This window comes from Schistocerca gregaria, chromosome 6 (assembly GCF_023897955.1).
Source record: "Schistocerca gregaria isolate iqSchGreg1 chromosome 6, iqSchGreg1.2, whole genome shotgun sequence".
Taxonomy (NCBI): Eukaryota; Metazoa; Arthropoda; class Insecta; order Orthoptera; family Acrididae; genus Schistocerca; species Schistocerca gregaria.
Window position 1 is genome coordinate 69,344,235 of NC_064925.1, and position 25,839 is coordinate 69,370,073.

Here is a 25,839-nt window from a genome sequence, read left to right on the forward strand (position 1 = left end):
TATATACATGTTTGAATGCAAGTACGATGTTGAGATACAATCTGTGAATGTTAACTGAAGCAAACATAGCACCGTCCCTTATTAAAAAAATAAAGGAGTATGTATAAGGTAAGTTACAGGTAGCCAACTAGCCGAAAAAAATGAGGTAACGCCGAAACAAACACAATTATTTACAGGTGGCGCTCGGCGAGATACTGCGAGACTTCAATCGGCGGGGGAAAGTCATGAAGTTACATTAATGGCACTATGACTGACGATTGACGTAATAAAACATTACCAAGATCACTGAGAAACACACTACGTGATACCCAGTAACGCCAAAGAATTTTAATAATCTATTTTTTTAGTATGAAAATATGAAGGATTTACGCTGACTTTAGAGGGATGCAGTACATTGAGTATATTTTTTTATGTGTTTATAATATTTTGACCAATCTGAGCGGAAGATATTTGATGGAAGGAGAAGAAGTAACACAAATATGAACAAAAAAAAAAACACCATATACGCGAGCACAGACTATAGAGGCAGTAGCGCACAGCAGCCAAGCTTCATTATTAATCTGTTGTTTGTACTACCTAGCAATTTATGTATAGTGATTTATTTATGTCTGTTTACTCATTTCCTATTATTATTTTATTCCTTTATGTTTATGATGTGTGTGTACCATGCGTTGTTACAAACTTGGGTGACGAAAGGATGAAAGAATCCCCCCTCCCACATAGTAACTCGCGGGTAGAGAATGAACAAATTTCGCCTCATTTGGAGACAACTTCTAAAAGCACTTATAGTGCGTTCATGTCCTAGTATTGTTATTTCAATACATAAGTGCATCAGTAGCACGACATAGAGTAAAAAAAGTGCTGTTGTTCTCAAACGTGTTCTCCTATGCTCTATGAGATGTCAGACAGTGTCACGATCGCGAAATATAGTATTAGAGGCACGTACTTTCTGAGAACACAATCACCTACCAATTTATGTAATAAAAATGTTATGAGCAAAAAGGTACGCCGACAAGGTTCAGTAAAAAATCGCTGGAACAAATAACGAACGTGGGCATTTATCATAAAAGACAAGCTAGTGATATCATGAGCTACAGTTTTGTTTCTGAATGGACAGGACAGTGTGACAATGTTATTCAGTGTCAGTGACCTGTGAGCTATATGCAAATAGACAAGTGAAAATACGTTTCATATCACGAACCTTTTCCTTCGAGGTAAAAGAGACATAGTGAATCGACGAAGACTGCGGCGGTACAAGTGTTTGTGCACTACATAGGACAGTGTGCCGTTGCTAGCCAAATAGTGAAGTGCAGTACTTACCTTTGTGCAGTGGACTTCGGAGGCACCGAGTGGTCCCTTCCCACAGCCAAGGTGTACAGCAAGTGGAAACAAGTGCGGTTGGTTTTTTTTTGCAAACTCTGCGAACACTGCACGAGACACTGAAAAGTTTGGACCGAGACGCGCGGCATCCCTTTACGGCGGTGGGCCCGCGCAACTGCGGAGTTCCACACGGCGCGCAGCGCGACACCAAACTGATTGTTGCGAGTGCAGTTATGTGCATATGACACATTATTGGCTAACGGCATAACATAGAAGGACAATTTAAATGCAAAGCAAAATCTTCGTTTAAATGGACACCCAACGAAGTGCCAAGACATGTAGAAACACAGATTCCTGAAACCCGAAATAAAGTCTGACTACCCCAGCTCATGATTCACGCCCCACGTTACCTCTGAACAACGCCTATGTTTATATGTATATATATGTATTAGTATTAAGTTAGACTAAGTATTAATCCATGTGAATTTTTGTTTGTTACATGTTTATCTTACCCATGACGAGACAATAGTAAAATACGGAAAGGATCTCACTAAGCAGATCTTGGCGTAGAAGAGAGAAGCAGTGGAAAGCAGAACCAACTCTAAGCAAGAGCTAATGCCTCTTGCTGCCCCAGACACGACTATTAACCCACAATCTAGATCCGAACACTCTAATAAATATGTGACTTTCCTGAAAAATTTTTTAATAAAAAAAAAAACTTAGGAATTATGAATTTTATGAGCAGCAAGTGTAAAAGAAGACTGTTTATATAGCGATAGACTATGTATAAAACAATGTAATACCTTTGTATAATGCGATGTACCAAGAAATAATAAAATAATTTTGTGTATACAATACAAAAAAAAAGAGAGAAGAAAGAAGGTAATAGGAGGATGTAACAATTATCCAAATGTGATGATTTTGTGTCAAGGACGATGTAATAATTTTGTGTGTATAGTATGTAAGTTTATGTGTGTTTTACATGTGTTCTGTGTATCCTTATATAAATGTTTTGTCCTCATTGTCATGTGTCAAAACTGGCATCAAAACCATGTTTGTAGAATGAAGTGATCGGGAGAGAGACACTGACAGTGCAATCCCATTACGTGTGAATAACAGTCAAGGACTACCAGTGTGCAAAGTGTTTGGGCTCATTGCCCGCAAAATTGACATTTCTTCAGACAATTCGCCCAAGGGGGCGATGTAAAGGAACTGAAAATATTGTGATTTAATCGCAGAGGTGCTGAAAAATTGTTCCAGTGACACACCAGAGAAATATCTGGTAAACGTTTTATCTTTGAGAGACATAGGAACAATTTCGCCCTTCGTTTTTTATTTCTTGTCTGAACGACTACTTTTTGTTCTGATGGGCTGGTGGGATGTCGTACTGTCTAATTACTAGTGTGTGTGTGTGTGTGTGGTAAATGAATGAGTTAAAAGACGCAAGATGTGTTTTATATTATTTTCATCGCACAACAAGCCTTATTCCCATGCCTATGGAGTATTTATGTTAAGCAGAGAAGGCGAGTTTTAGATGGAACCGAAGATCTTCAAAACGGCGCTGCTCAACAATAGAGGTACGTGATTGTGCTCTCTACTTTCCTTTCGTGGCCGCTAAAATTACTTCCGATTCGTTTTGCCGAGACATTCAGAACCTGCAATCTTTTTTTTCTTATAAAAATACTAGTCCGATGCAAAAGAAATACTCTTAGATTTAAATAATTGCCATTCTTTTACCCAGGCCACGGGGAATTATAGAACGTACGTGCCTCTACTCTGAATGTACGTTCGCAATCTCCGAGTGTGTTACGACGAAATTATTTCACAATGAAAATTTCTCATCAGACCGCAACCACTCGCACGCGAATGTACGTACCCTCTGAATGTATCTAGTCAGTCACGCGCGTTGTTCAAAAGCTTTACTTTTAATATTCAGTGGATTACATTTCCGAAATTAAATTTTGTTTATGCTGCAAATCGTACTTCACGCGAAGTATTTATTACGTAAGTTTCAGGCTCAATTTAATAAAAAAAGAAGATTCCGAATAATAGAAATAAAGAATAACAATCAAACAAATCAAACCTAAATAAACAGAAAGGGGGAACGTTACGAACTCCACTCCAAAGAGTTTCCCGGTCAAAGACGTGTGCACCCAGACAGCGGTCGTACAGTTCGGGTTTAGATGTCATTGAACAACTGAAAATGTTGTATTCTCTTTTCACGTTGAGGTACTGGATGGATTAAACCAAAGGGTTCGAACGCTAGGCATTTTTTTATTTTACTAAGGCGCTTCATTATATTGATCACAAAATATTATTCGAGAAGCTGGACCATTACAAAATACAGGGAGTAGCTCACAATTGGTTCACCACTTACTTTAGCAACATACAGCAAAAGGTCATTATTCACAGTGTTGAGAATGGATGTGATGTGGGATCTGAGTGGGGTACAGTAAAGGGGGATGCCCCAGGGATCAGTGTTGGGGCAACTTCTGTTCCTCATTTATACACACCTAAAAAAAGTTTTGCTTCACGGCAGTTCCGACAGTTCTGGAAACTGTACAGAAAACCGGAATAGAGGTCAACAAAAACATCATTTCCACCCTTTTTATTGGTCATGAAAACCACACATTGCATGTTGTACCACCATACAGCGAGACCTTCAGAGGTGGTGGTCCACATTTCTGTACACAGCAGTACCTCTAACACCCAGTAGCACGTCCTCTTGCATTGGTGCATGGGTTTATTAGTCGTGGCATACTATCCACAAGTTCATCAACGCACTGTTGGTCCAGATTGTCCGACTCCTGAACAACGATTCGCCACAGATCCTCAGAATTGCTGGTGGATCACATCGTCCATAAACTGCCCTTTTAAATCTATTCCAAGCATGTTCGATAGTATTTATGTACGGAGAACATGCTGGCCACTCTGGTCAAGCGATGTATCTACACTGAAGGAAGTCAATCACAAGATGTTCACGCTTTGGGCGCGAATTGTCGTCCATGAAGACGAATGCCTCGCCAATATGCTGCCGATATGGTTGTACTATCGGTCAGAGGAAGGCATTCACGTATCGTACAGCTGGTAGAGTGCTTTCGATGGCCTCCAGCGTCGTACATAGGTCCCACATAATGCCACCCCTTAACAGGGAACCTCCACTCGCCGCACTCGATGGACAGTGTGCCTAATGCGTTGAGCCCGACTGGGATGCCTCCAAACATGTCTCCGACGATTGCTGGTTGAAGGCACATACGACATTCATCGGCTAAGAAAACTGGATGCCAATCCTGAGTGGTCCATCCGGCATGTTATTGGGGCCATCTGTACCGTGCTGCATGCTGTCGTGGTTGCAAAGGTGGACCTCGCCATGGACATTGGGAGTGAAGTTACGCATAGTGCAGCCTATTGCACACAATTTGATTCGTAACCCTGACGTCCTGTGGCTGCAGAAAAGCAGTATTCAACATGGTGGCTTTGTTGTCAGGTAGGTAGCGGTCATCCACTGCAGTAGAAGCCCTTGAGCGGCATGAGCGAGACATGACATCGACAGTTCGTGTCTCTCTGCATCTCCTCCATGTTCGAACAACATCGCTTTGTTTCACTCCGAGACTTCCCTTGTTGAGAGCCGTTCCTGGCCTAAAGTAACAATCCGGACGCTATCGAACCGCGGTATTGACCGTCTAGGCATGGTTGAACTACAGACAACACGAACCGTGTACCTCCTTATAGGTGTAATGACTGTAACTCATCGGCTGTCGTACCCTATGCGTCTAGTAGGCGCTGCTCATGGATGGTTTGTTTACATCTTTGGACGGGTATAGTGACATCTCTGAACAGTCAAAGGGTCTGTGTTTGTTATGCAACATCCACTGTCAATGTCTACCTTCAGGAGTTCTGAGTACCGGGGTGGTGTGAAACTTTTTTTTGACGTATGTGTAAGTGATTTGGCCTCCGTTAGTACGTGTAACTCTAAAATTTTTCTGTTTGCTGATGATACTAGCTTGGTAGTAAAGGATGTTGTGTGAAACATTGTCTCGGTTTCAAATAGTGCACTTCGTGACCTAAGTTCATGGCTTGTAGAAAATAAACTAACGCTAAATCACAGTAAGACTCAGTTTTTACAGATTCTAACACACAGTTCAACAAAATCTGACGTTTTAATCTCACAGAACGGGCGTATCATTAGTGAAACTGAACAGTTCAAATTTCTAGATGTTCAGAGAGATAGTGAAATGTCGTGGAAAATCCACGTTTAGGATCTTATTCAAAGACTTAATGCTGCCATTTTTACTATTAGAACGTCATTTGAAGTGAGTGATCGTTTGACACAAAATTAGTTTACTTTGCTTATTTTCGTACGCTCATGTCGTATGGTAGTATACTATGCAGTTACACTTCCCATTCTAAAAGGATATTTTGGGCTGTGAAACGGGCGGTTCGGCCAATAAGTGGTGTGCGTTCACGAACCTCATGTCGACCCGTGTTGACGAGTCTGGGTATTTTGATACTGACCTCTCATATATATTTCTCACTGTCATTTCGTGTTAACAATATTAGCTTATTCCCAAGAATAAGCAGCTCTAATTTAGTGAACACCCGGCAGAAATCAAACTTGCCTTTGGATCGGACTTCCTTATCCGTTGTGCAGAAAGGTGTGCACTATTCTGCTGCATCCATTTTCCATAAGCTACCACTGGAATTCAAAAATCTTAGCAGCAATTCACGCTCGTTCAAATCGAAACTGAAGAGTTTCCTCATGGGTCACTCCTATTCTATCGAGGAGTTCCTTGAAAAATTAAGCTGATTCTTGTTGTATTGTTGATTACGTTTACTTAAACTTATAGCTTTACTTTTTTCGAGTTCATAAACGTTTTATTTTTGTCGGTTATTGCTTTTATGTTGTAATTTCATGTACTGACACGTTGCATGACCTTGGAGATCTGTTCCTTAATTTGGGGCTACAGAGCTTGACGTGTAAATAAATAAATATACCAACTTGAGGACCCAACTGGTTGTCATCAGTAGGACCCTCACAGTGCAGTGGTACGTCGACGATATCCTAAGCCCCATTTTGTTCCCCTTCATGGGACTTACAATTAAAATAGGTAATGTCAGGCCGCACACGACCAGAATTTCTACTGCTCGTCTTTGAACTTAGCAAAACCACACCTTGTCTCGAAAGTCACCGGATCTCTCATTATCCGAGAAAGTTTGGAGCATTACGGACAGCGCCCTGCAACTGCGTCGGGACTGTGAAGATCTAGCTCGCCAGTAGGACAGAATTTGGCCCCATTTTGCGCGATATCCGTCAGTCAGTCAATACCAACTGCCTGCATAAGGGTCAGAGATGGACTAATTCGTTATTGACTTGCTCAACTTGTGAAGCTCTTTTTCATGAACAATTCTTCACTTTTTTTCTGAAATTGCAGTCATGAGATGGTCTGCATGTGTACATCTATATCGGTCGCATTCGGATAATTCTTTCGTAGTGCGTCTTTTTTGATCTTAGGGCGTATTTTCGAGGAAAGCCTGACTTTGCCCATCGTCGTATTTAATTCAGATAGTTAAAACTGAAGTCTCATTGAAATACAATACACGAAACCGTACAACTCTGTTGTAACGCAAGCAACCCACGGAGCCAGCAGTTAAACTGATAATACGCTTTAGGCAGTGCAAGTCTGGATTCATATCGGTGGAAATATATCAAACGAATATCCCTCAGGCAAATTATCATCGTGTAAACAACACTATCGAGTTCGCGTTCAGCGCACGAATTACGCGGAAGTGCTCACGCCTACTGATGGAGTGCACAAAGCGAGATAGACATCGCAGTGACACGTGTACTGTGCTCGCGTAATTAATAATCTGACACTTGATAGGCATTCGTTTTGTTAACACCCTTTCCGCCGTGATTTGCAATCAAGTATCGACAGCGGCTGATATAGTCGCGCGACGCCATAAAGCGCCCATCGCGGGGGCAGGCACGCACTGCTAAACTGCCCGGCTGGCATCGCGTCACGTGTCACCACCAGCCAGGCATTCGCCTCCACTTGTATTCAACTTGGTTGCAACGATGAACGTTTGCAGTTGGGACTGCAACAGCGAACCGCTACATGTTGCAGTGACAGTTCCAAATACAAGTTTGGCGACATAAAGCTGGCCTGCCAAATGTTGCGTTCTCCTAATGATAGGCAATCCAACGAACATCATCCGCCCCACGTGCAGACGACGCAAGTTGGTTTGTATTGCAACGTAGCCTTCCAGTACTGGTGTTGGTATAAGTCCACCTAAGTAGGTAGGTCGTCCGCGAGATTACTGGCACCTGCCAGTTATTGCTGGGTATTAATAATTTCTAGCGGAAGGTTTTAACGAAACGGTAAAAATTTGAACGCAACGGATAACGCATTTTTTTTAAACCACTACAGAAGGCACCTATACAGGGTTTAATAGGCAGTATATAGCTTTTATTTGCTTTCATGACCCAGAATTTGACTGTGGTACTGACTGCCACTTGTTCTTTATGATGAGCGGAGTAAATAATCAGTCGAGGATCGAGATTAATTGACATTTATTCAGTACCGATGGTATTTCAACAACTAGTCGTGTTTCTCTTGCAATGTACAGCATCAAAAACCGGTCTCTAGTTAACATGGTTCAGTTTCGTCACGTAATTATGGAATGGGACAGAGAAACGCAGACCTGGCTTCAATGTAATTTTATACAACCACAAAATTATACCTAAACCCTCGGTTATTACATACAGTTGCTATAGATTACTGCGAACAAGTTCCGCAAAGACAATACAAGCAAAACTAGGTCAGGGTGGAAGAGTACTTCGCAAATCTTTATCAAATCAGTGGGCATTAAAATCATATACTTTTACTAGTGGCACGAGTATTTTACTTAAAGCACCACATCGCCAACAAATCAAATCGTTGTAGGAGTGCTCAAGAAACATCACTTCAATGCTGTTTAACCCACATCGCCAAGTTTCAGTAGCCAACAGAAACCCAGAAAAATATGGACAAACACGATTATTCCTTCCCTATTATACACTCGCTCACTATCGTATGATTATTCATCGTTTACAATATATTTTCGGACCGAAACTACAATTTATCAATGCGGGGGTTGCTCCAACCGACAACATGGCGCGAAAGCAAGTTGACAAAGAAAACATATGGAAAATAAATAAAAATCCCCAAAATATTATTGTAAAAGGAAGAGCAGATTAAAATACATTTAATGAGTGAATTTCCGTTAAGCTCAGAGCAGTAACGTGACGGTGAGCTTAAGGCACATGGTGCGTTGCCTGAACAAGGCACTAACTCAAAGTCCACTGAAATTCGAGTAAATTAAGAAAATCAATTCCCTTGTGGAGTTCAGTGGTAATTTAGCACCTGATTTCAACATCTGGACTTCACTACAGAGCAGATTTCAGACAGTCTAATACCTAGGTTAACATTACCAAAACGAGAGGTGCATCTCCATGTCTGTCCAGCACCACACGCTAGGAACAAGAGTTCTTCCAACCCAATTCGCCTAACCCTTCCGCTTACAAACGTGGTGGCGGGGGGGGGGGGGGGGGGGAGGGTGCCAACCTGACAGAGCCAATACTCGCGCCTACGTGTCATCTTTTCCCTGACCTGCAAACCTGGTCTCTGCTGAACTTGTTCACGCTTGGTTGGCTGGTAATACCCTACCCCAGAACGACCATTCATGCAGTGCTACTATCTGTGCCTAAAGCTTTCTGCTAGTTCTCACACTCACTCATTTATACCGTCCAGGTCGCAAAAAAGGAAAGGAAAATGGGAAACGTGGTACACGACAGAAAAAACAGAAAAAATTCAACAAACAACCCTGTTTAGTCCATTCTCTCCTTTTGGACACCAGCTGAGGTATTACCTGCAAGAGAAGAACTCTTGCTAATAATTTCTACGTGCTAGAAATTTAATAAAACATTGGAAAGTTCCGTTTCAGTATACCTTGTATAATTCGCTGCTTCAGGAGCCAAAGTAAGGACAACAGAAGCAGACAAGTCTACGTAACAACTCATGCACCATGTGAAATGAACCATGGCCTGCACTATTTCGACGCTGATATTAATGAACCGATATTCATTGCATCAGATTTCGCAGTTGCGATAGCTTGTGCACCTTCTAGTGTAGGCAATGTGTTTCAACCTTTCTTGCACGTAATGAATAATAGTAGACCGTGGAAAATGAGACGAACGCTCTAAAGCATTTGCAACTTCTTCCATAGAGGGCTAAGGCAGAAAGCCCGCAAAAGTCTCAAATGATGTTCACATTACTGATCACTCAATCGTTCCCACTCTCGTCTCTTATGTATGTTGTCAGCTGGCTCTTATTATAGCATTCCCTTGGGGTATCGCAGATTCTCTATTCTATCAGTGTGGCGTTTCCAGTTCTCTATGTATCTAATAGAACTTCATACGTATTGAACAGACACTCAAATTCCGCCGAAAGCCTTCGTTGCTCATATGAGTCTGGAAAGTCTCGAAGTATTTATTAGAAATATCATTTTCGTGAATGAATCCTTGATAGAATTTTTGATGAGTACATGCTATTCTCTCATTAACAGAGTACGACTGTATACGACACAAACATGTAAAGCTTTATTCTGATCGTTTTCATAGTTCCAAATCGCTAATGGAAATTCACGTTAGCAGCTGGTGTCAAACCCATGATGTTTGAAAAGTGCCACTGACGGTCTACCATAATTTTACATTTGACTGATCCTCTCCCTTTGAAAGCCACGACTTTCGTCTTCTTGAATTTTATTCAGAATTCGTATAAAATAAACATCGCTTTTACTGTTCATCTTTCACGAACGTCATATTATACACGAAGAACAAGCTGCTAAGGTGCCATCTTGGACACGTATTAATCCCTGTAGAGTTTTCCAGCTCTGTTGTCATTGATTCAGAATAGAAGTTACATAATGACGGTCACAGACTACAAATCTATCTCTCTCTATTCCTGGTCTTTAAAGTGTATGCAGATCCTTGGCCACTGTTTATGAACACTAGTGTGAGTTTAGAAAGACTCTTCTCTGAGTCTATTCTGTGGCTATGCAGTCCCCTTCAAAGCACCACATAGGAATTTTCTGTGAATCCTGTCGAAATAATTTTGATTTAATTTATGAATCTGCTATTTGTCTAGGGGGTACAGCAAATTGTTAATCAGTGTTCATTACTGTTGTGGAAGATGAGGAATTTAGGATGTCTAGCCACCTGTTAACTCACACAGGATAAGACTTTATCCTACATTGTTCTGTATATGCTCAAAGTCTATTGGTAGTCGTAATCTGTGGAGCTTGCGAATATCTAGATGGGCACAAGGGTAACATAACATGAACACCACGCATGCGTTTTATGTTGTTGACAAAATACTTCACCCGAATATCTTACAAAAGGTAAACAAAAATCATTTGGGATGGTTCTCTCACTGTTGAGTTTTGGCTCTACATTACATCTACATCTACATTTATACTCCGCAAGCCACCCAACGGTGTGTGAGGGCTGACACTTTACGTACCACTGTCATAACCTCCCTTTCCTGTTCCTGTTGGGATATGTCTCATCAACCGGTCCTATCTTTTGAATTACATTAAGTGAATAAAATCATTAACATGTTTACATTAATTAGTGAGTTACTCTATGACATAACACTTTTGTGTACAAGTTTTTTCTTTATATTTCCTGAGGACTTATTGTTATTAGAATTTCAAAATTAGTTCATTTTCGCTTAGTTGTGTTCTAGATTTAATTATTTCCTATTTATAAATGTTATTAGAATTTAATGTTATTGTTTTTAATAATCTGCATATTCATTTGGTATTATTATGTGTAAGAGTACGATATATTAGTAAATTGTAGTTGTATTTTGGGACATTTTATGTTTCTGGAAGAAAAATATATAATTATGATTATTTCGCTCAGGCTAATGTTTTTAAAATCTTACAGGAAATTTAAGATTTTAAGATATACAGGATGTACATGACGTCCGATAACAAATTCAAAATTTTATTGCAGTGGCAATAGTTGAAATATTTTAACAACATTTCTTTTATTGTAATCAGTGTTTCTAAATGTATTTTTGACAGCGTTTAATAGACCTCTGCATGGGCGCCTTTAGCACTTGAGTTGAAAGAGGTACATTAAGACGGTACTCGATTTCTTGCCATGTTCGCTGTAGCATAGCGTCATCAATGGTGGCAATGGCATTGTGAATCCTTTGCTTCAAGTCAGCAATGTCCCATATCTGTGTTTGATGCACGACATCTTTTACATACTCCCACAAAAAGTCCACAAGGGAGTGATACCTGGCTAACGCAGTCACCTAGGAATTGGCCCATCCCTCCAATACATCTGCCTGGAAATGTTTCATTGAAGAATAGACGAAATTGCACTCCCCAATGTGGAGGTGCACCATCTTGCTGGAAAATGATAGTTGTTTGTAAGACAGTCAGTTGTGGCGCTACATATTCGGTAAGAAGATGGAGTTAAACATCTGCGCTAGTTGTTGTCTCGTTGAAGAAAAGAGGAAAAATTATTTGGTTGCTCATGATTCCACATCACACATTCACTTTTGGACTATCCCGGTGAAGCTTCCTAGTCGCATGGGGGTGTTCAGATCCCCAGATTCTCACATTATTTCTCTTTAATGTCCGAGAAACATGAAAAGTTGCTTCGTCACTGAAACAAACTCGCTTAAGGAATGCTTCATCCTCCGAAGGCTAAGAGGTTCTACGCGCTTCAATCTGGAACCGCGCGATCGCTATGGTCGCTGGTTCGAATCCTGTCTCGGGCATGGATTTGTGTGATGTCCTTAGGTTAGTTATGTTTAAGTAGTTCTACGTTCTACGAGACTGATGACCTCAGATGTGAAGTCCTATAGTGCACAGAGCCATTTGAGCCATTTGAACCACAAGACGTTCCAGCATGTTGAGTGCAAACACCGTCCGTTTTGTCTTCTCATTTCGCTCAGTTGTCTGTAACAGCTGCACTTTTTAAGCGTACAGCTGTAAGTTCTCGTGGAGGACCTTATGCGCAACTGAACGTTGTAGCTGCAACTGTCTGTCAGCAGTGCGGATAGGCTTGGTAGATGAACGAGTGAAGACGTTTAAAACGCGATCGATGTTTTTCTCAGATGTTCTTGGTCACCCACTCCTCCCTTTATCCGCCGGCCGGACTGGCCGAGCGGTTCTAGGCGCTACAGTCTGGAACCGTGCGACCGCTACGGTCCCTGGTTCGAATTCTGCCTCGGGCATGGATGTGTGTGATGTCCTGAGGTTAGTTAGGTTTAAGTAGTTCTAAGTTATAGGGGACTGGTGACATCAGAAGTTAAGTCCCATAGTGCTCAGCCTCCCTTTATCCAATACTGTCCCGGTCTCCATAAACTTTTGGACCTTGCACGGATTGAAGGGCACCGTGGTGGATCTATTTCACACTTCGTTCTGAAGTTTCGTTGAGTCTGAACATCCGATTTTGTCTCAATAAACCACGACGCACATTGTGCCTTCTCTTATGGAGTTGCCATTTTATAGAGGTTCAGTTTTTTCCATCAACAGAGTATATGAAACACTAAATTTTAGTATATGTAAAAACTTTAGTACACAGTGATTACAATAAAAGAAATTTTGCTAAAATATTTCAACAACTGCCGTTGTAATGAAATTTTGAAGTTGTAAAGGAACTTTGTGGACACCCTGTACTTATAAATTACCAGCTGTTTTGTACGAAGTTCGAAAAGTGTGTTCATAGCCCGATAGTGTTGGTGGATGCATGGAGCGCAATGAAATCTCTGTTAGGAGGTAGAGAGCAATCATACCATAGTTGTGATGGAAATGTATCAGATGTACAATGTTCTTTCAGGAGTTGGTTGAAAAGTGACCTACATTATTGAAGGTATATCCATTTCACTAGCAATATAAAACAGTACCTATAATGTTAGTTTTCGTATTGAGGCCGAGATTTTTAATATGACATACAAAAATTTCTAAACCTTACTATCCAATTTTCTGGCGCAGTATGAGGAACAAGTAGCAAACTGCATATATTACTTGTAGTATCTCGTTTCCTATTATTTTCCATTATCACCGTCTCATTTGATACGCCAACATAACACTAGCCATGTTTCTCGGTATTCATGTTATAATCTATTTAACATACTGTACAACTGATGTGTCGAAATTAAAATGTTATTGGAAGACCTCAAATTTTGCATTTGTTCTGAATAACTACAAATTATTTTAGTTTTTTGTGTCCGTTACTGCTTGTTCAGTGTACGTACTAAATAAGATCAGTCTTTGGAACAGTTACCTCCGTCTCATGAGTTTCGATTCTTGTAACCTGCACCTCGATTTGTTTACAAGTTGCGGAAAACCTTTCGTCCCCTGGCTTTCACCTTAATTATTTGAAAGGATACATTCCCTTCAGGTCTAAAGCTTTCTCTAAATGCACAAATACCACAAAAGTATAACTGACTTTGTTCAGTCTGTCTTCTAAGAAAATTTGTTGGAGTGTTGCTACATTTATTCGAAACCGAAGCTGATCTTCCCATCGTTGGCTTTCACCAATTTGTGGATTCTCCTTTATATAAATCAAGGGAATGTCGTCCACTCCAAATCCCTTTTTTCGACTTATTTCTGTCTGTGCGCTGTCTACTTCTTCATGTAATTTCGAATTTATCCTGTCTTTCTCATCGACCACCTTCTTCCCTTCTGTGATTTTGTCCCGTTTCGTCGCTATATGCCGCTGTCAGTTTCCGCCTTCCCTCTTTTTGGTTGGTACTGACATCCCATTTGAGCACTTAATATTCATACAGCTGCTTCTCTTTTCTACATGAGTTTCTTTAATTTTCCTGCATGCAGACTTTACGTTTCTGTTAGTCACGCATGTTTCTGAAGCTTTGCATTCCTACTGAGTTACGGAATAGGTACAGGAAGTCGGATCGTCGCACAGGGTAGGTAAGTAACGTAATCCAAAAAAATGGCCCTGAGCACTATGGGACTTGGACTTAGAACTACTTAAACATAACTAACTTAAGGACATCACACACATCCTTGCCCGAGGCAGGATTCGAACCTGCGACCGTAGCGGCTGCGCGGCGCCGGACTGAAGCGCTTAGAACCGCTTGGCCACACCGGTCGGCACGTAATCCAAGGTTCTGTTTTCTTTCAAATATTCCGTAAGTATTGAGAAACATAAACAGATTTAGATATATGTGGAAACAAATTCTTCACGGGGCTGTCACGATAAATTATATTATTCACACCAGACCTCCATCGTGTTCCAACTTCCCAGTGAAATTCCCCTATTCAAAGTGATTTTGTTATGAGCCGTCATCTAGTTCTACTGTCGGCTACGTTTCGTTAAATTATACGTTCTAGTGTCGCTGTTAATGACAAGTTTGCTTCTCTTACTCTCGGCATCGGCCTTTCTATGTTTTGGATTATCGCTGTTGCCTCGATAACTCGAAATCACAGGTCTGAAGCAGGCAACAAACACAGAGAAAAATGGTATCTCTATCCTGTAAAACAGTAGCGGCGCTCTTAGAAGTTCATTTCTTCTCCTGATACTGCTTGCAAAGATTGACAACCGAATTCTTTACCGTTGCCATCAGGGTGGTAAGAAAGATCCGCGTAACGAGCTAAGAATGAGAATAAAAGCGGGCGAGGTAGAGGAAACAAGGCACACACTATGTCTCCGTAATCACATGGTTTCCAACAAATAGCTGAAGCCCTTCAGAGTAGATTCCGTTGCTGTAGTGCGTAAACAATAACGTTCATTTATCAATTGCAGTGCAGAAAGGGGATTTCATTAACAATGTCGTTGTAAACTGTGAGTACATGTGCAGTTAAGTGCTGAACTGGTATTTTACAGAAGACAGTGAGGGACGGGCACACATTGCGACAATACGAGGGCTAGCTCACCGTAGGCGCCAGCTATTGTTGCTGAGCGGCGAGCGCATTAACGTCACAATTGTTCGTCCGAAACGTTAATACCGCTCCTGTTCGCTTTCCTCTTCACATGCATTACTGCCTTGTTGTGTACTAGCTGTGAGAGGAGAGGCATGTGGCTAAAGACTTTTTCAAGGTGTTTCTACTAATCGTCACAAACCCTCTGAATGACTTTCAGTACTAGCTTTAGCAGTATTTACATTCCAAGCAAACATATAAATTCTTTATTTATAACTAAGAAGGCAGTGGTCCAATACGACGTTTCGCAACATACCCAGAAATCTTTCACACCGTAAGAACACAGGAAAAGAAATTCGCTATAAAATTTTTAAATGCTAAGGCGCACTGCATGCTTTTTTATGTTATAAGTAATCATTCTTGTCGGGCGAGGAGCCAATTATAACGGCGATTTGTACGGCCAGCCTTATTTAGAGTGCAGTCGCCAAATAGGCAAACGCAACCTTGGAATGAGAACGTTGGACCGAATAGCGCAAAGTTCAAAGTACTCACACTCGGTTGTTAAGCACATAACCACATAATTAATTTTTCGAATAACCTGTAATTCATATCGGCAGCTAAAATGTTGGCAGATTAGTTAAATGCTACACAATAGACTAACAGAGAAGAGAAAATGAATGCAGTTTATAAAGTAGCATTACAGACTCATACCCTCAGTCGGGACACTACTTTGTTGAACTGAAGTATTTTATAAAAATCCCTTTTACATCGTTCTTATGACAATTTCTGAGTAATGTATATTTTTCTAACAACGATGTTTCGAAGGTGGTAAGGTCTTATGGGACCAAACAGCTGAGGCCATCGGTCCCTAAGCCTACACACTACTTAATGTAACTTAAACTAAGTTACGCTATGGACAACACACCCACCCACTCACATGCCCGAGGGAGAACTCGAACCTCCAACGGGACAGCCGCGCGGACCATGAGAAGGCGCCTCAGATGGTTCAGCTACCCCGCTCGGCTCTAACAACTAAACAGTTCCGTCTTCATTGCTTGTAATCGTCACAAAAACGTGAAGTGTCTGGATGACGAAAACAAACATTATCCTCACACCAGGGACATCTGACAAAATATTCACGCATCCCGGAACTTACTAGTTTTATGTGCACAGAACTGTACTGGAGTAAGAAATGGTCGCTGCAGTTGTACTGCATAATGTGCTGCGTAACAGACATGCCCGGTCAAATTGTGGCAGTGCAGGCTGTCAATGCAGAAATGACTGTTCAGCTGATAAATCTGAAATGAAAAATATCTATCGCAAATTATATTGTCCGACAAAGTTCTGAAAGAGGTTTTAACTGTTGGAATGATTTTATCGAGAGGCTGAATCACATGATTAGTTACCGGTTGAAACTGAATTATATTAACAGTCTTTCTGTCGCTCTGCTAAGGATGGAGGTGCCGTTACATCCAGGCCAAGGCTCAAGAAAGAAATGAATTATTTTCTGTAACTGGTAAGAAGATATTTCGGGAGTATCGCAAATTATACTTTTTCGTTTTTCCTCATTTTACAAAAGTTTATCAAGTACACAATAGTTTTGTTTTAATGCCGGCAAGGGTGGCCGAGCGTTTCTAGGCGCTACAGTCTGGAACCGCGTGACCGCTACGGTCGCAGGTTCGAATCCTGCCTCGGGCATGGATGTGTGTGATGTCCTTAGGTTAGTTAGGTTTGAGTAGTTCTAAGTTCTAGGGGACTAATGACCATAGATGTTAAGTCCCATAGTGCTCAGAGCCGTTTGAACCATTTTGTTTTAATTTTTCTTCTGATCTGTCTTGATGTTCGTAGAGACAGATGTAAATCTGTGGAAACAATACCTGTAACTAGCATTGTTGTATACGAACATGCCAGAGCATGTGCAGCATACATCTCTCTCTCTCTCTCTCTCTCTCTCTTTGTTCGAAGTAGCAAAGCGCAGTTTGCACGCAGTTCTTGTACAAAACCTGACTCACTGGCTTTATACACAGCAGTTTAGTAAGAGAACAAGAATTTCTCTATGGTGTTACTCTTAATGACACCTCCTCTACACATTTCCTTGAGGCAAACTTTGTAATTTTGCGTCTTCCTTTTTGCATAAGTTCCTGAAACTGTTGAATCGTGGTGAAACAGGCGTTTAAATCAGTAATGTTCATCTCACTTGCAATTCAGATAGTCTTCTCTCGTAGATCTCCCTTGGTACATTGACATCCAAAGCAGTTCTAAGTATGTTTTTCTTCCACAGTTCTGTGAGTTTCATTTCGATGCCTATTTCGTATGTCATGTAAACCTTTCTTCCATTCATACAATTCACATTCACATTTTAATAAACGAAACTGACTTTGCACACTGCTTAAGTACTTGTTTCCTCCGTTAGGTTGACCACAAAATTCTCCGCCTTTTCTTTCTCTCTGTGCGTAATTACTGCGCATGTTTTCTTTGGGCTTGGAAGGTAGTCTTATTTTCGGTCTAGACTTGCACAAGAATTGTCGTTCAAACTACAGTTTTGGAATCGTGCAAAGCTATTAGCAACCACTGTAAATTATTGCGTATATGAAATGAGTAGCAAATTAGAACCCTAGTAAGTGTGAACAGTTGTGTCAGAGCAAGTATCAGTGGAAACTGAAATTTCTTTCTCAAATTACACTCACGTTGTGTCCTGTTATCTGTTTACTAAGGTGCCAACAATGTTGGACATGCACTGTCTGCTACTGCTACACCAGGTGTATACATTTCTCCAGCCACCTGTAAAGCAAACAAGTTGGCAATTATCAAGAGTCTATTTTTTAAATAATACTTGCAACGTGTCTTAGCAGCTAAAATTTTGACATTGTGTTTATTTCATTGCATTCTACCGTATAAAAAATTTCAGGACAATTTTCAACATTTCAGATTGATAGAAGCAAGTGTAGGTTCTTCAAACTGTAGAACAAGACTAATTCTTTGCAGCAGTTATGCAGTGATGAATAGGCCTGCATTAGGTAGACTAGCGTGAAGATTTGTATGAAATCAATGACCCCCTGAAGACCATAACAACTTCATCAGTTCATATGGTCTTGAAAAAGAACATAACTTGGAGAATTTTGTATTGAAGCGGTGCAGATATGCATGTATTTTCTCACTTCAGAATACAAGTTGATTATAATTAAACTTCCCATAATTCAGAGGGTCCCCGTGAAAAACTAGTGGTCATAGAACAATGAAATTCTGTAAAAACGTTTGTAAGGACATTCCGGATGGAATTAACGAATCATCCATTGACAGAAACACATTAAAGTTTTCACAAGCGAGGGTAACATTTGTTAATTTGGTACAATGTTTGCGATCCAGGTAACAAACGTGCTCTATGATGCGACCATCTGCTTCGACGACAGCCAGGAAGCACGCAGTGGATCGCCCTACTGCTGAGGAGGGATGTTGGCTACCTCCGTCGGTTCGTTCATCTTCAGCCTCCAACGTATGTTGATGTCCTGTTGATAAACCCCGTTCTTCAGTTTAGCCCACAGCCAGAAATCACGCTGTTTCAAATCTGGTGACTTGGGTGGCCACTCAGATTGGAACGATCAGCCAGTGATTTAGTTTTTTCCGAATGTGGTACAGAGAAAGTGAGTGACCTCAAGAGGAACGTGCGATGGAGCTGCATCGTCGATACTAGCGAAGAGAAACAGCAGTATTTCTGAAACTTTCTGGCAGATTAGAACTGTGTGCAGGACCGAGACTCGAACTCGGGACGTCGTCTCCCACCTTCCAAACTTCATAGTAGCTCTCCTACAAACTTTGCAGACCCTGCAAGGTCTGCAGGAAGGCTTCTGTGAAATTTGGAAAGTAGGAGACGAGGTACGAGCGGAACTGAGGCTGTGAGGACGGATCGTGAGTCGTGCTTGGGTGGCGCAGATGGTAGAGCATTTGCTCACGAAAAACAGAGGTCCCAAGTTCGAGTCTCGGTATGACACACAGTTTCACTGCGCCAGAAAGTTTCATATCAGAGGGCACTCCTCTTCAGACCGAAAAATTTCATTCTGGAAGCGCTGTTGCTGATGTTACTGTAAGAATAACTTTACCGGTACAGGTCTGTTCACCTCATTCAAAATTGTGTTGCCTGTCTGAAACTCTATGCACACTGACGTCTGTGTTTCAGTCCTACGGTGTGGTACCAGCACCAGCAACTAACGGCAAATCATGACACCAACACTCCTAACAACGCAAATTCTGCAGCGCGCAGTCTAAATGACATTCGTAGTTGGGTAGCCATACCATAAATAGTTTTCCATCTGCACTGGCATCCTGTATTTGGTAGTCAGGCCAATGGCTTTGCTGCAGTTGTAACATCGATTCCTGTCAGGCCACCGAAGTGAAAAACTTTTGAGCTGTCTAGCCCTTGGATGGCTGTCTGACCGGGTCTGTCGAGCGCTGCTGGCAAGTGGAGTACACCCAGAACTTGTTGAGGCTAATCGAAGAGTTAGTTAACTGAGGAGTAGCAGGTCCAATCACGAAAACAGACAACGCCCGGGAAAGCGGTGTGCTGACCACATGCCCCTCCATATCCTAATCCAATGATGCCTAATGGCCGAAGTTGACAAGGCGATCTGCTGACTACATGCCCCTCCACATCCTCATCCAATGATGCCTAATGGCCGAAGTTGACAAGGCGATCTGCTGACTACATGCCCCTCCACATCCTCATCCAATGATGCCTAATGGCTGAAGTTGACAAGGCGATCTACTGACCACATGCCCCTCCACATCCTCATCCAATGATGCCTAATGGCCGAAGTTGACAAGGTGGTCTGCTACCCACATGCCCCTCCACATCCTCATCCAATGATGTCTAATGGCTGAAGTTGACAAGGTGGTCATTTCGTACTGATGGGTCTTTCGAGGCCTGGTTGGTGGTCACTAGACCAAGGGGAACACTATATCTCCCCATACCACCACACATGGACCACCAAAATTAACATGTTCGACAATGTTCTTCAGCGTATTACGTACCCTCATATGATGATAGAGGGGAACACGTAACGTATTCAAGAACATTGTCGAATGTGATCATAGTGGTGCCCCAGGTGTTATTCTGTGGGAAGATTTAATGTTACATGGGTGTCCTGACACAAAAACTTTGAATACGGCACACTCACTGCTCAAAATTATTGAGGCACTGTACTGCTTCCCCATGCGCGTCTCTTCAAAGGTGCATTCAGCTGTGAGATATTTATGGATGTCAATGCATCAAACTGCATAGGTGAAGCAGCTGTTGGAGCGAGAGGTATTTTGCGAATAGATTTGCTTGCCCGTTCCGACGTGTTCAGTCCGATCGAGCACGTACTGCAGCATGTCCGCGCGTACCAACGACCGTGATGGTGATGGACGAATGGGAGTCCCACACCAACGAATTACTTACCGATCATGTGGCCAACATGGGAGCACGTGCTAGAGCATACTCTGACGTCCTTGCCGTGCACACAGCTAATTAAGAATCAAGGCCAACGTTTTGTAATGTCCAGGAGATCATGCTAAATCTCGATAACTTCAATGGAGTTGTTATTTTTGAATAAAAGCGTCGTTCCTGTTCGTTTCATTGCGTATGTCTTTCAGTTATATTCTACACTGCATCGGTTCTTTCCATTTGTGGTCCAAGTCTCATGGAGTTACGTTACTTGTCCTTGACGAGTCATGACAAATTGAATTTGGTCTTCAAGTTTTCAAAGGACTGTTGGTTCAAGTATACATATATGTTAGTAAAAAGTGAAATGAAATGTGGGTATAGCAATTGTGGTCAGGTTGACCTTCCAGGGGAATTTGGCCACTTGTTGCAGATCTTTCTAGGTGACGTCACTTCATAAATTGCACGTTGATGATGACAGTACGATAATGAGGACGACACATACCCTGTATCGAGTGGAGAAAAATCTCCAACCCATCCGTGAAACGAACGCGGGGCCCCGAGATGAAGAGTCAGGAACGCTAAGTGCAAGACCACCAGCTGCTGACATCACAACCACAGAGTTGTAGTATTTTCACATAAAATTTAACTGTCTGATCGTCAAATATAGTATTCCGTCGCAAAATGTGAACCATTCACTGATGTGATAAAAACCAGTCGAAAATCACCGATGGTATGTGAAATGTAAATGCAATTACTGTACATAAATGTCGATTAATTTTCCGATGTTACATCAACAAGTCTATTGAAAAAGGATAGCAATATGATGTATCAAACAAAATTTTTGACTACGTTGAGAATTTATTGGTAGTCAGAATGTACATTGGATGGAGATTCATCGACATAATTAGAAGTAATTTCAGGCGTGCCGGAAAGACATGTGCTGGAACCTTATGTCGTTCATATTGTATTGTAATGAGCAGGCTCATCATATTAATAGCAATCACAGACTTTTCGCAAACAATGCAGTTACCTATAAAAACTGTGACAAAACAGTTGTACTAGTATGCAGTCAGAATTTAGTAACACTTCAAAGTGGTGCAAGAGTTGACAGTTTTCTTTATAGAGAAATGTTAAAGTATACAATTCACAGAAATAAATATGCAAGGGGCGATGAAAAATTTTCGTTTTAGAGCGTTGCTGAAACATGTATGGCCGGCCGTTGAGGCCGAGAGGTTCTAGGCACTTCAGTCCGGAACCGCGCTGCTGCTACAGTCGCAGGTTCGAATCCTGCTTCGGGCATGGTTGTGTGTTATGTCCTTAGGTTACTTAGGTTTAAGTAGTTCTAAGTCTAGGGGACTGATGACCTCAGATGTTAAGTCCCATAGTGCTTAGAGCCATCTGAACCATTTTTAGAATGTTTGCATCCCAACATGACTCTAGGTTCTAGGCGCTTCAGTCTGGAACCGCGCTGCTGACTCCGATGCAGGTATAAAGGATGTTCGGAAATTTCCGGTACAAACTTGTAGCACTTGTAGGGGGGGGGGAGTGAGTACATAATATGTTGAAAACGAACTTATGACCGGAATCTTCGTCCAACGAAGCTACAAAGCATCGTGGCTATAGGTGCAGGCGGCTATGAAAGTACGTGTGTACAAACCGATTCCGTGGTGATGTTCCAAACTATCAAGGATAATTTGAGATAAAGGTCCCCTTACAGGAAACGAACGAATCAAAATTTATGAAAGGAAACCGTTATGATATCTCTGACAGTGAAATGCATGTACTGGTACTGTTTGTGCTAAGATGTTAGGGTGGGCAGCTATCGGACTTGGACCAAACCACGAAAAAATTTCTAGTAAACATGTGCTATAAAATGCTTACTTCAAGAGCTGTGGGCACTTGTTCAGTAGAGGAGATATTTTTCATACTAGCAAATATGAAAAATGCTTATAGCTCCTCAGATGTGCACTCAATGTGTGGACTCATTTCTTTATTTTGGTCCATACTACCACTTCTGAATGTTGCATACGCTACATTCTTACATACCGGTCTGTGTATTCCACTGTCAGAGGTATGAGAATCATTTTCGCTTCTAAATTGCGTCTAGTTCGTCTCCGAATTAGAGACCCTTACCATTACTTCAAACTGATACATTTATCCATCTTCACCGTCCTTGAAAGTTTGTAACATAATCACGGTATCACACTGTATATACATACACACACATATATATATATATATATATATATATATATATATATATATATATATATATATATATATATATATATATATACATTTACAGCCACCGGTGCCTATATCTTTGACGCTCTGTAGCGTCGTTGGATGACGTTTCCGAACTTGGGTTCCTATTCAGAATATTGTATACCCGCTTCCATGTGCTATTCGATTAGAATCAGTGAACTCTCACAAATACCCGAGTGTAGCAATTCGTAGGGAAATGGTGTGTAATGATCACATAGCATCGATCGTGGGTGACACTAGTGGTACACCTGGGTTCGTAGGCAGCGTACTAAGAAACCGATGGTGCCAATAAGTATGCGGTGTATTTTGCAGATCTTACAGTCTTTCTTTTTCAGCACACAGACATCGAAGAGCTCTCACTGACTTGCCAACTGGTCTAAGGACACTCAAAGAGAATCAGTCACAGGTTAGAGACGTAACGCATCTTTTTGGGTTGATATATCTTGTTCTTACTTTGGAAAATCTTGCGTACTAACGCAATACCGAGTAGCAACTTGATCGGCGCAATAGTTTTATTACATCAAGGTTAGTATGTGTTATCGTCTTGCTGTACGTTACGTTGTAAGTGTTAAACTGTCTGACGTTAAGTCTTAAAAGCTTTACTTTTAATGGGAATTTGCCAACGGATACTCATTAGAAGTTATGAAAAGAAATTTCAGGCGGTGCTCACAGGTTTAACATCCTTTACAATAATAAAGTTGTAAATCTCGTCAACAGCTGCAAAGTGAATCTCAAACAAAAAAAAAAGGTCTAGGGAGATTGAGAGAGGGCAATAGTCACACCCGTCCCTAAATGATCTCTTCCGGAATTTGACTCAGCCAACTTAGATAAATTAGGGAAACCTAAATCTGAACGGTAGGAAGGATCTATGATTCTCCGTCCTTCCGAATACGATCAACTGCGCCAAGACTCATTCTGAAATATCAACATCTGGGCGCTAATCGTGTTTCTTGATGGACTTGTGATTTGAGGACGGAGATTCACCAGCACCTGTCACTGTGTTTTCGAACAGGAGTTTCACTTGTATTAGCCAAGCAGTCTAAGGCGCAGTCATGGACTGTGCGGCTGGTCCCGGCGGAGGTTCGAGTCCTCCCTCGGGCATAGGTGTGTGTGTTTGTCATTAGGATGATTTAGGTTAAGTAGTCTGTAAGCTTAGAGACTGATGACCTTAACAGTTAAGTCTCATAAGTTTTCACACACATTAGGACATTTTCTTTCACTTGTAAGACTCTTACCCTCGATTCTATTAACAACCGACTCCCAGAATATAAAATGGCATCAAATACATGATACTTTACAAATGATTAAGTCACGTGAGAATTACCTTGCAACATAGAATTTTTTATACAACCGATGTTGTTGTTGTTGTGGTCTTCAGTCCTGAGACGGGTTTGATGCAGCCCTCCATGCTACCCTATCCTGTGCAAGCTTCTTCATCTCCCAGTACCTACTGCAGCCCACATCTTTCTGAATCTGCTTAGTGTAGTCAATTCTTGGTCTCCCTCTAGGATTTTTACCCTCCACGCAGCCCTCCAAAGCTAAATTGGTGATCCCTTGATGCCTCAGAACATGTCCTACTAACCGGTCTCTCCTTTTTGTCAAGTTGTTGCACATACTCCTCCCCAATTCTATTCAATACTTCATCATTAGTTATGTGATCTAGCCATCTCATCTTCAGCATTCTCCTATAACACCACATTTCGAAAGCTTCTATTCTCTTCTGGTCCAAACTATTTATCGTCCATGTTTCACTTCCATACATGGCTACACTCCATACAAATACTTTCAGAAACGACCTCCTGACACTTAAATCTATACTCGATGTTAACAAATTTCTCTTCTTCAGAAACGCTATCCTTGCCATTTCCAATCTACATTTTATATCCTCTCTACTTCGACCATCATCAGTTATTTTGCTCCCCAAATAGCAAAACTCCTTTACTACTTTAAGTCTCTCTTTTCCTAATCTAATTCCCTCAGCATTTTTTTTTTGTCATCAGTCTACTGACTGGTATAATGCGGCCCGCCACGAATTCCTTTCCTGTGCTAACCTCTTCATCTCAGAGTACCACTTGCCACCTACGTCCTCAATTATTTGCTTGACGAATTCCAATCTCTGCCTTCCTCTACAGTTTTTGCCCTCTACAGCTCCCTCTAGTACCATGGAAGTCATTCCCTCATGTCTTAGCAGATGTCCTATCATCCTGCCCCTTCTCCTTATCAGTGTTTTCCACATATTCCTTTCCTCTCCGATTCTGCGTAGAACCTCCTCATTCCTTACCTTATCAGTCCACCTAATTTTCAACTTTCCTCTATAGCACCACATCTCAAATGCTTCGATTCTTTTCTGTTCCGGTTTTCCCACAGTCCATGTTTCACTACCATACAATGCTGTACTCCAGACGTACATCCTCAGCAATTTCATCCTCAAATTAAGGCCAGTATTTGATATTAGTAGACTTCTCTTCGCCAGAAATGCCATTTTTGCCATAGCGAGTCTGCTTTTGATGTCCTCCTCGCTCCGTCCGTCATTGGTTATTTTACTGCCTAGGTAGCAGAATTCCTTAACTTCATTGACTTCGTGACCATCAATCCTGATGTTAAGTTTCTCGCTGTACTCATTTCTACTACTTCTCATTACCTTCGTCATTCTCCGATTTACTCTCAAACCACACTGTGTACTAATTAGACTGTTCATTCCGTTCAGCAGATCATTTAATTCTTCTTCTCTTTCACTCAGGATAGCAATGTCATCAGCGAATCGTACCATTGATATCCTTTCACTTTGTATTTTAATTCCACTCCTGAACCTTTCTTTTATTTCCATCATTGCTTCCTCGATGTACAGATTGAAGAGTAGGGGCGAAAGGCTACAGCGTTGTCTTACACCC